The sequence below is a fragment of the Neofelis nebulosa genome, chromosome 1, assembly GCF_028018385.1.
Source record: "Neofelis nebulosa isolate mNeoNeb1 chromosome 1, mNeoNeb1.pri, whole genome shotgun sequence".
Lineage (NCBI taxonomy): Eukaryota > Metazoa > Chordata > Mammalia > Carnivora > Felidae > Neofelis > Neofelis nebulosa.
The window spans coordinates 228,068,587-228,080,916 of record NC_080782.1 but is presented as its reverse complement, the minus strand read 5'-3'; the positions used below and the strand labels follow the sequence as shown (position 1 = coordinate 228,080,916).

Genomic DNA, 12,330 nt, shown 5'->3' with positions numbered 1-12,330 from the left:
TATTAGTGGATAAAAGTTTATTGTAAATGTAACCTGTTTATTAAATGACCTGGAGTTAGTGGCGTACAAGTAGGAAATGACTGTCTCCCACCCTTTACTTCCTCCCTCACTGGTTCATATATACTTTGCCACATTTCTCTTCCCACTCCTGAATGACAGCTCAGGAATATCCCATAACCTTTTGTTAACTTTTAGCCCTGAGGATTTTCTTATTTTCAAATAATATACTAAGAACATATTATACTAAGTAACATACTAAGAATATATCCAGTCCAGACTACATTAAAGTTTTAATCTCATACTCGGTTAGAAGATTCTGCCTCTTCACACAGCCTCAACTTCCACTCTTGCCCAGCCAGATTTGGTGCTCAAGGATTAGTAGTAATTGTTTCTTCATGCATCTCTTCTTACCACTCCATGTTCTGGTTTAGCCACTGTCTAGACAAAGAGAATCGAGGTTAGAGGAAAAGGGATAATACCTTTTACTTAGCTGGCACTCTCTTCTCATCCACACTGGCTGAACATGAAGACTTTTTCATGGTAGGAGTGCAAATGCTATCTCTTCAGTATGATGTATTCCTAAGTTTTTCTTAAACACCTTTCCACCCTGACTTCCACACTACCCCATTCCTTCCCTGATGTAGGCAGTACAGTTTATGGCTAACGTATTATAATACCCTTTCAGATCCAGCCCTGTTGGGTACCTCTTCAGTCTTTTACAGTGGAATTTCCTGCTTATCATCCACCTTTTTTAGATACTTGAGCTACTTTTGGAGGTGTCTACCAGCCTTTTAGCTTTGAGAAGGAAGGAGATATTTAGAAAACTAGGGAGGTACTTAGGCATGACAGAAACTCTTAAAGTAGATTTAAATTAGCAGCATTGAAAATTACACATTAATTCTTTGGAAACTGAGAAACAAGCCCATTTTAGTCTTTCTGTTTACTTTTCAGTTCTAAGATTGAAAGATTTCTGCAATTCTATGTCTGTAATTTAAAAACTGTACATTCCTTACAGAGAATTGTTGAATTACTATATTGTACACCTGAAACTAATATAACACTGTTAACTATACTGGAATTAAAATAAAGATAAAAAAATTTTAACAATGAGTCCATGCCAAGGAGAACATTTTGAAAGATTATTCAGTATTACATGGTATGTATTAGTAACAGAAGAAATATTGCCTGTACCCCATAAATTAGGAATCCTTCGATAAATTACAGCCATTCATTAGATAGAATATTATGTGTGGCAATTAATAGGACAGGTGTATATTTAGTTCCTTGTAAATGATCTCTGAAACCTAATAAATAATAAAAAAGAACAGGTTAGAAGAGCTATATAATTTCATTTTAATCTGCCTTTAAATCTGTAAAAAAAATAAAAATTATATACATTCCTAAGGGAGTAGAGGAGAAAAATGAAAAAATGGTCTAAAATCTAAAATAATAGCAGGTAGCCTGTAATTTTTGGAAGAGTGGGAAAGAGTACATATCTTCAAATCTTAAGAGATTTTTGACATGTGTACATGAATTTAAAATATTTCTACTTAATGAATTCACTTTTTAAAAAATTCACCTTTAGATCTTGAAAAATGTAAATAGTAGGTGATATGTGGGTTTAAATAAAGTTAAATTTATTTGACAGAGGGGTTCACCCCAGTCACTATTATTTCCTTTGAACAATGTTTACTTTTTATCGTATCCTCCTCCAATTCTCTATTTGTTGCCACAAAGCACTTTTGCACATTTTGTCCCAGAAAATTATGCCCTATAGAATAAGCCTGAAAGAAGAGAATCTATTATACTAAGCTTTGAAGCAGATTCCATGTATGAAACTTTCCTGTGGTAAAGCCAGATAGTAATACAGAGTGATTAGATGACAGAAACGAGAAACACAGAACTTGACCACGTGTATGGTGTTTCTTCTTCCCTGTGGGAATGTATTTAAGCATCTGATAACTTTTTTGGAAAGAAAATCTTTTACAGTATGAAATTGTTTTTTCATTCTTGTGTAATAGAGCATGTTTACTTGGGCAAGGAATTCTTTTGAGAAATTCAGACTCCCTAGAACAACATAAACAACTTATAAATGAAAATAAATCTACTAAAGTTGCTTTTAGTTTTTAAAAATTGTATGCTTTTTTTTTGCTAGCCTTGGAAGTATGTATGTATACGTATATATGTGTGTATACATACATACACACATACTATCCTTCATTTTTAAGTGCTTTTGCTTGTGAACATTTTTGCTTCTAATAACCTTAAACTAGTAGGACATTTTAATATCTACAAAAAGAAATAGTAATTTATGATATTCTATAGCCTGATTTCTTTGAACTTGAACATGATATCTAACTCTTTAACACCCACTCCGATGCTGTAATGAAAATATTAGTTATAACTCAGATCCTTCCTTCCTTCCTTCCTTCCTTCCTTCCTTCCTTCCTTCCTTCCTTCCTTCCTTCCTTCTTTCTTTCTTTCTTTCTTTCTTTCTTTCTTTCTTTCTTTCTTTCTTTCTTTCTTCTTTTAAAGTTTATTTATTTATTTTGAGAGAGTGAGTGTGAGCAGGGAGGGACAGAGAAAGAGGGAGAGAGAATTCCAAACAGGTTCCATGCTGTCCGTGCAGAGCCCAACTTGGGGGTCGATCCCATGAACTGTGAGATCATGACCTGAGCCAAAATGAAGAGTCAGACCCTTAACCAACTGAGCCACCCAGGCACCCCTAACTCAGATTCTTGAATGCTTTCTGTACACTAAGAGGTTGTCCGTAGCAATTTATGTATATTTAATAATTTAATTTTGACAGCAACTCTATGAAGGAGATACTAATATTATTTCTGGGTTTTTCAGCTGAGGAAGAGAAGGACTGGAGAAAATTTCTCAGGGTCACTGAGGGAGGTAGTGTGTGACTGAGCCTGGATTGGAACCAGGCCACATATTTCCCAATTGCATGTCCTTAAGTTCTACACTACGCTACACTTAAATTGTAAACTGAGAAGTGGATATCAAAAACGTTCTGATCCATCAGAGTCAGTAATAGTCAGTAGGTTTATATTAGGTCTTTTGCTTTAGTTTCCACTTGTTTTCATTGGAATTGATATTTTATTTTGATTGCTTATTGTTATGGCAACTTTGAGAGGAGGCACACAAGATAAAATGAACTAGAGGAGCACAATTAGAGCAGGGATTGAGAGTTTTCTCAGGGACTGCTAATACCACTGATTAAAAATACTTTCTATTCTGACCCACAGAAGTTCTGAGTTGGCAGGTTTGGGATGCAATTTGGTTATCTATCTATAATTTAAATCCCCAGTGGAGTTTGAGTGTGATTTAGATCATGGAATTACAATTCAAAAAAATTTTTTGAGTTGTTACATGGTTACTATTTCAGTTTCTGAACTTTATGATGTTACTTAAACTGGAATCCAAAGTTTTAAATTTTAACTCATTTTTAAAAAGTTTTTTTTTAATGTTTATTTATTCTTGAGACAGAGAGAGAGACAGAGACAGAGCATGAGTGGGGCAGGGGCAGAGAGAGAGAGGGAGACACAGAATCCAAAGCAGGCTCCAGGCTCTGAGCTGTCAGCACAGAGCCTGATGCAGGGCTCGAACTCACGAATGTGAGATCATGACCTGAGCCTAAGTCAGACAATGAACTGACTGAGCTACCCAGACACCCCCCAAAAAACACCTTTTTTTTTTTTAAAGTTTAATTAAAGAGATTGATTTTGAGGGTTTTCTATGAAGGAATCAAGATAGTATTGCCCTGGAGAGAGTAATGATTTAATGGAAGTGTACAGTTTTATTTCCTCCAAAGCTGCCTTTGTTTTCTTTTCTTTTCTTTTTAAAAGAAATGTTTATTTAATTTTTTGAGAGAGAGAAAGAGAGAGCGTGAATGTGAAGAGGGGTAGAGGCAGAGAGAGGAGAGAGAGAATACCAAGCAGACTCCATGCTGACAGCACAGGGCTCAATCTCACAGCTGGGAGATCATGACTTAAGCTGAATCAAGAGCCGGACGCTTAATGGACTGAGCCACCTATTACATACCTACTACAATTGAGGAATTTTTGTAAGGCATATTTCTCTACTTTTCAGTATTATTAAATCAATAGTCATTTTGACTTAGAGAAACAGACTGCTCCTACCTCCTTGTACCGTGCACTTTATCCCAAGAAAAGAAAAAAATCTGCATGATATTTGCATAGGGAGGCAGAGTTACAAGGGCTGAATTCGGGCTGGCAATGGGGAGTTTTGAAACTAAGGTCATTGGTTCAGGAGGCTGCATCTTTGGGGCAGGAATGAAACCCAATCCATATGGATTACCAAGGCATCATTCCAAATGGTCAGTCTAAGGGGGAACAGAAACTGAAAAACCAGACTAGGATGAGAGAATATCAAGTTGGGAGAGGAAGCCTGGGACTAAAAGAATTTTCTGAATAGCTGAAAGATTTTTGAAGGTGGATTTTATCAGGTACTGACAAACGTAGCTTTGGATGAATAGAAAGTCCTGATACACCTCAGAACTCCATCTAGAGGGTTGTCTCTGAGAAGATGGAGGAGATGAATTGTAATGAATTGTATTGATGAAAATTACTAACCTTTTATTTGTTTCATATAGAAATCAACCAATCACTGTTAAAAGTATAATTGAATAGGATAGTGCTCATATTCATTTATTCATATATATTCATATATTGCTTCCATTCCTTCGTAATAGAGAAGTCAGAAGGTAAATGGTAGTAGCAAGTGAATTTTAAGCCAAAGGAAATTTGTTTTCTGTATCATCAATATTTTATTGGTGCAAATGATTTTCACTTTGCAAGGAGGGGCTGTGTATGGCCCTAGAATCCACAATATCTAGTGTTTCCAGGTAGGGAGAGAGAACAAATTCTTTCTCCGTTGCCTTATTATTTCTTTTCATTGTAGAACTTGACTACCCACATTAGTTCTGACTGACTTCACCATATTTATCAAACTGCATAGCATTTGGAAATTTGTACTTACTCTGAAAGAATAAAAGATTTTAGAACTAAGCCACCTATCTAAGATTACACATGGAGGAAGACTCAAGTGATTTTATGCCAGTAGTGGGAGAAACATGTAATTAAACAAAACAAAACAAAAAGACAAAGGCCAGAGAAGTCTATAGCAAGGATTTGATTTTGCCAGTAGAAAGCTTAAGAAGTTCGGACTTAATCTACCAAATTTGATCATAGGATTGGTTTTTTCAATATTCTTTAACTGCAATAGAGTTGCATTTTAGGAGGGAAATATGAGAGTGGAAAAAAATGAGAAAAAGTTTGAATTTCCCTAAGTCTCTGTTAACTTAAGAAAAATTGATGCTTTTTTGCTTGATTTGTGTTTTCTGTGTCTTATTCCTTATTCAGTAGAGAAGGAAATCATGTACTTTTAATCAATTATTGTTACTCAAAGAGCTGACATTTCTTTGTACTATTTCAGTTATAATAGCTATTAGCTCATGTGATTCATAAACTTAAATGTGATTTTATTAAAAAACACTAATTTTGTATATGTTTAAAATTTTCCAGACATAAAATATAAGAATACATTGCTTATTTTATCAACTTTTCTTAAATTTTGCTTAGTTTATTTCATTAGGTCTTGAAGTGGTTCACTAAATAAATTTTTTAAAAAAAATTTTAGTTGCCTGGTATGAACAGATTTAGATAGAGATTTGCCAAATGTATACAATGTGTTAATAAGACATGTGACTTTAACACACATGTGATTACACAATAGATTCTTCAGTTAAGTTACTCAGATTCCAATTACTTATTTGCTTATTTTCTATATAGAATATTTGAATACTGAATAAATGCTTTAGCTGGTAGCTATTAATTTTTAAAATCCAAATATACTCACTTCTCTTTATTGATTTATCTTCAAAATTTAGTTAGTTCTCTTGTTAAAGTTTCACCCTAATGTTGGCATTTCAGATAAAGCTCTCTCAGATTCCATCAGTGTGGGGAAATAGCAGCCTATGATTCAGAGATTTGAAATAATTTGAAAAGGAAAATACAATAAAGGTGTTTTATCAACGTTTTTTTATTTATTTTTGGGACAGAGAGAGACAGAGCATGAACGGGGGAGGGGCAGAGAGAGAGGGAGACACAGAATCGGAAACAGGCTCCAGGCTCCGAGCCATCAGCCCAGAGCCTGATGCGGGGCTCAAACTCACGGACCGCGAGATCGTGACCTGGCTGAAGTGGGACGCTTAACCGACTGCACCACCCAGGCGCCCCTACAATAAAGGTGTTTTAGAAAGGATTCTGTTTCCCAAGAAGTAGCATCAGTCTCATAGGAGGCCAATTTTGATATGTGATTCTGGGAGTTATTTCTAAGGAACAGCTTTATTGATTCTGCTCTTTGTGATGTGAATGAAGAAGTTATGGTTGACTATAGTAATTGGGCCTGATTAGCAATGTGATACGTGGATGCTTTCCTAATGAGTTCTACTAAAAATAGGCCTGAAGCTCCGGAGATCTTTAGAGTGACTAGAGTGTACTGCACGTCCAGTTATAAAAGCTAACAGATAACAATAAGCAAAATCATCAAGAATTAAAAACCCTCAGAAAATAATGCTTGGATCATCCAATAAATAAGGAACACTGACTGGCTGAGATGTTCTAAAGTTGTTTCTTATAACTTGGTATTTAAAAATATCATGTGAGGAGTTCTGACTCAAGATGGCAATGTAGGAGGATCTTGAACTCAATTCCCATAGACACAATGAATCTATAACTACATATACAGATTTCCTTTGAAAGAAACCCAAAAACTAGCCAAGCAACTCCTACACATGGAGTGAATGAGAAAAAACCCACATCAAAGTGGATAGGAAAGTCTGACACAATCTTGCTTTAACCCCCACCCCTGGTACAGTGGCCCATAATCAGGAGAAACTCACATCCAGTTTTCTCCATGAGGAATGAAGGGTTTGAATCCTACCACTGATGCCCCAACTTTTAAGACCCGCATCTGAGAAATGAGTGCAAAACACCTAATGTTAAAAGCCAACAGGCTTGCTTCTATGAGACTCACAATGGTATAGCAAACTGAGAAACTGAGAAACAGTTTTTAAAGACCCACACAGACTGACTTAGCTAATATAATGTTATATGTCAATTATATTTCAATTAAAAATCATATGAAAGGATCTGAATTGCAATAAATGAATTCAATACTTTAGAATTGATTAAATTTAACAACTTATTTGGGTTTGCTTTTTTAAAGATCTTTTTTTAGAGCAGTTTAGGGTCACAGAAAAATGAAGGTGAAGGTATAGAGATTTCCCATGCAGTCCCTGTCCCTCACCTGCATAGCCTCCCCCGTTATCAACATTGACCACCAGAATAGTACATTTGTTGTAACTGATGAGCCTACGTTGATACGTCACAATTACCCAAGGTCCGTAGTTTACATTTGGTTCACTTTTGGTCTTGTACATTCTATGGGTTTAGACAAATGTGTAATGATGTGTGTCCATCATTATAGTATCATACAGAGTATTTTTGGTGCCCTAAAAGTGTTTTGCACACTCACTATTCATCTCTCCCTCTCTTTTTCATCCGCTGGCAACCACTTGTGGTTTTGCCAGCTTTGCCTTTTCCAGAATATTATATGGTTGGAGACATACAGTATGTAGCCTTTTCAGATTGGTTTCTTTTACTTGGTAATATACATTTAAGTTTCTTCCGTGTATTTTCATGAGCTGATATTTCAGTTCTTTTTAGTACTGATCAATATTTCATTGTCTGGATGTAACACAGTTTGTTTATTCACTCACTAAAAGAACTTCTTCGTTGGCTCCAAGTTTTGGCAGTTATGATAGAGTTGCTATAGCATCTGTCTGCAGGTTATTGTGTGGACATAAGTTTTGAACTCCTTTGTATAAATACCAAGGAGTGCAATTGCTGGGTCATATGGTGAGAATATATTTAGATTTGTAAGGAACTGTCAAACTGTCTTCCAGCATACTGTACTATTTTGCATTCCCACCAGCCGTGAATGAGACTCCCTGTTGATTCAGATCATCACCAACATTTGGTGGGGTTGATTTTCTGGATATGGCCATTCTATAGGTGTGTAGTTTTATCTTATTGTTCCTTTAATTTTCATTTCCCTCCTGACCTGTAAGGTGGAGCATCTTTTCATATGCTTATTTGCCATCTCTTGATCTTTGGTGAGATATCTGTGAAGATCTTGGCCCATTTTTAAATCAAGTTTTGTTGTTGTTGTTGAGTTTTTAAGTGTTCTTTGTTTATTTTAGGTAAGAGTCCTTTATCAGATATGTCTTTTGCAAATATTTTCTCCCAGTCTGTGGCTTGTTTCTCATTCTCTTGTCGGTTTTTTTTTTTTTTCACAGAGCAGAAGATTTAAATTTAAGGCAGTCAAGCTTATCGAGTTTCTTTCATGGATCATACCTTTGGTATTGTATCTAAAATGCCATCACCGGGGCGCCTGGGTGGCGCGGTCGGTTAAGCGTCCGACTTCAGCCAGGTCACGATCTCGCGGTCCGTGAGTTCGAGCCCCGCGTCAGGCTCTGGGCTGATGGCTCGGAGCCTGGAGCCTGTTTCCGATTCTGTGTCTCCCTCTCTCTCTGCCCCTGCCCGTTCATGCTCTGTCTCTCTCTGTCCCAAAAATAAATAAAAAACGTTGAAAAAAAAAATGCCATCACCATATTCAAGGTCATCTAGGTTTTCTCCTATGTTTTCTTCTAGGAATTTTGTAGTTTTGTGTTTCACATTTAGGTCTGTGATCCATTTTGAGTTAATTTTTGTTAAGGATATAAGGTCTGTGTCTAGATTTATTATTTTTTTCCCAACGTGGATGTCCAATTGTTCCAGAAATGTTTGTTGAAGAGACTATCGTGGCTCCATTGTATTGTTTTCTCTCCCTTGTTGCAGATCAATTGACTATAATTTATGAGGGTCTATTTCTAGACTCTCTGTTCTGTTCTATTGATCTATTTGTTTATTATTTTACCAATACCACACTGTGTTGATTACTGTAACTTAATAATTCTTAAAGTTGAGTAGTATAACTCCTCCAACTTTGTTCTTTTCCTTCAATATTATTTGGCTATTGTGAGTCTTTTGCCTCTTCATGTACACTTTAGAATAAGTTTGTTGATACCCACAAAATAAGTTGCTGGAATTTTGACTGAGATTTCATTGAATATATTAATCAGGCTGATAATAACTGACATCTTGACAATATTAGTCTTCCTATCCATGAACATGAAATATTTTCCCATTTGTTCAGTTCTTTGATTTTGTTCATCAGAGTTTTTCATTTTTCTTATGTAGATTTTGTAGGTATTTTGTTAGGTTTATACCTAGATATTTGTGTTTGGGTGTGCTAATGTAGATGATACTGTGCTTTTGATTTCAAATTCCTCTTGTTCATTGCTGATATATAGGAAAGAGATTGACTTTTGTGTTTTAAACTTATATCCTGCAACCTTGCTATCTATAAGTGTTTATTAGTTCCAGGAGTTTTCTTTTGTCAATTCTTTCAGAATTTCTACATAGATTATTATGTCATCTGTGAAAAAAAAGAGTTTTATTTTTTCCATCCAAGTTTGCGTATGTTTATTTTCCTTTTCTTGTCTTTTTGTGTTAGATAATACTTCCAGTATGATGCTGGAAAAGAATGCTGAGAGAGGACATCCTTGCTTTATTTCTGATCTTAATGGGAAGGCTTGGAGTTTTTCACCAGTAAGTATGATGTTTGCTGTAGGTGTTTGCACAGATATTTTTTATCAAGTTGAGGAAATTTCTCTTTATTCCTAGTTTGCTGAGAGTTTATTTTATTAATGAATGTTGGATTTGTAATTTTTTTAATGCATCTACAGAAATGATAATGTGACCTTTCTTTCTTTCTTTCTTTCTTTCTTTCTTTCTTTCTTTCTTTCTTTCTTTCTTTCTTTCTTTCTTTCTTTCCTTTCCTTTCCTTTCCTTTCCTTTCCTTTCTTGTTGATGTGATAGATTACATCAAGTGATTTTTGAAAGTTGAATCAGCCTGTACACCTGGGAAAAATCCCACTGGGTCGTGGAGTATAATTCTTTAATGCATTGTTGGATTCAACTTGCTAGGATTTTGTTGTGGATTTTTGTATCTATGTTTATGAGAGATACTGGTCTTTAGTGTTATTTTTTGTAATACCTTCGTCTGGTTTTGGTATTAGGGAATGCTGCCTTCATTGAATGAATTAGAAAGTATTTTCTTTGCTTATATTCTGAAAAAAATTATAGAGAATTTATATGATTTATTTCTTAAACATTTAATAGAATTCACCAGCAAACCCAAATGGGCATATTGCATTCTGTTTTAGAGGTTATTATTTGCTGATTCAATTTCATTAAGATATGACTCTTCATGTAATTTTTTATATAAGCTCCTTCAGATGTCTGTTTCTTCTTGTGTGAGTTTTGGCACATTGTGTCTTTCAAGGAGTTGGTCCATTTCATCTAGGTTATTAAATTGTGAGCATAGAGTTGTTCAGAGCATTTCTTTATTATCTTGTTGATGTCCATGGGATCTATAGTTATTAAAGAACTACATTTTTAGATGAATCCTGCATCATTCTGGATCTCTAAGAGAATGTAATAAGTAGACTTCCCTTCATGACTCATACTGTATGTAATGTTTGTAGGAAATAAACTTTTACTTTGTTAAAAGTAATTGAGATTTGGGGCTGTTTGTTACTTCACATAATGTAGCCTATCCATCTGATGCTGAAATTAGTTTCTGAGAGTGTGATACTGGCTGTATCAGAAACATGAAATAGAGAACATTGTCTCTCAGGGTCTGTTGTAGTGCAGCAAAGAAACTGTTATTGGAGGCTGGAAAGATGGTGACACATTTGGCAAAACAGTAGCTTATGGTCACTGAGGAAGCAGATATTGTACTAAATGAATTTGTAGTTCTTGGAAATCAGGAAGAGAAGTGAAATGTTGGTGCTTTATGTTGGTTGATGTTGTCTTCTTTTGGCAAGACATGAGACAGGCTAAAAAAAAATCAGCAAATTCAAGGCAGCAATTAAGGAAAGTAGAGGCAATCTATAAATTCGTGGACTTGAAAAGTTGGATGAAATAACTCCTTATTCCCAAATAGTAAAATTTAAACCTTGAATAACAAAACTGAGTCTTGCAGTGAGAATCATATCAAGTTCAAGGGAAAGTTCCAGTGTGGTGGCGCTTAGTAAATCCTTTCATTGGACAAAAATGTCTTAGGGAAAAGAAACAGTGATTTTCTTGGAGCAAGCCAGTAGATCTAGATTATCTGCAAATATTCAGAGAGGAAAGTAGAGAGAGGGAATCATGGGGGTGACAAACAAAGAAGGGTACCAAATGGAAGAATTTATGTTTAGAACAGAATTATAGATATTATCTATTAACACACATCCTTGACTAGAATAAGATGGATAAGAAGTCAGTTGTTCTGATTATCTCTTGCTGTTTAACAAATTTCCCCAAAACTAGTGGCTTAAGCAACAATAGTTAATTTGTTCTCACCTTTCATTTTTCTTGGTGTTGACTGGGCTTTCCTAGGTAATTCTTGCTCAGGTATCTCATGCAGTTTTAGTCAGATTATGACTGGGGCTAGAATCATATTAAGGCTCACTCATTCATATGTCTGTAAAGACATATGATGGTGTTGATGGTGTCTGGGATTGTCATCCGGGACACTTGGCAGTAGTCTTTACAGGCAGCCTCTTCCCTTCCTCATGATGTGATAACTGAACTCTAAGAACAAGAATCCCATGAGGTGGAAGTTGTATTCCCTTTTATGATCTTGGAAGTGACATAGTATCATTTCCCTAGTTACAGTCTCGCCCATAATCAGGGGTAGGAAACATGGACCCACCTCTCCAGTAGAAGAAGCAAGGCTAATATCACATTAAGTGAAGAACTTGTGGGATGAGAGACCTTGTTGTGGGCATTTTGGAAAATGTAATCTAATTAAATTTAGAGATATTTGTATAAGTTAATAAGCCTAAATTTCAATGGTTTAACACCAATAAAATGTTTATTTGTTGCTTTTGCTACATGTCCAAGATTGGGGATCATTTGTTATCACATTATAATCTAGCCTTTCCTACCTAATATACATATGGGGATAGTTTAAGGAATCAATGAGATCTACAGCATTTTAAAGGATATTTAGTTGTTTCTGGCTCTTGATTTCTTCTTTTCTAATTGTAGTAACTTTTAATTCTTCTAAAATATTCTTTAGTATTTACCTCCATATCTCTAAATAACATGTTTGTATTGCTACTTCTTGTTTCTTTAATTGTAGGCA

The 12,330-nt window shown here is 35.3% G+C and overlaps 1 long non-coding RNA gene across 1 annotated transcript; it reads right to left on the bottom strand.

Moving 5' to 3' along the window:
- Positions 1 to 266: 266 nt before the first annotated feature.
- LOC131486901 (uncharacterized) lies at positions 267 to 11,663 on the bottom strand. The gene is made up of 2 exons (XR_009249516.1): positions 11,544 to 11,663; positions 267 to 438 (listed from the first exon to the last, which is right to left on the bottom strand). It is a non-coding gene; the product is annotated as an uncharacterized LOC131486901 (long non-coding RNA).
- Between the last annotated feature and the right edge of the window lie 667 nt (positions 11,664 to 12,330).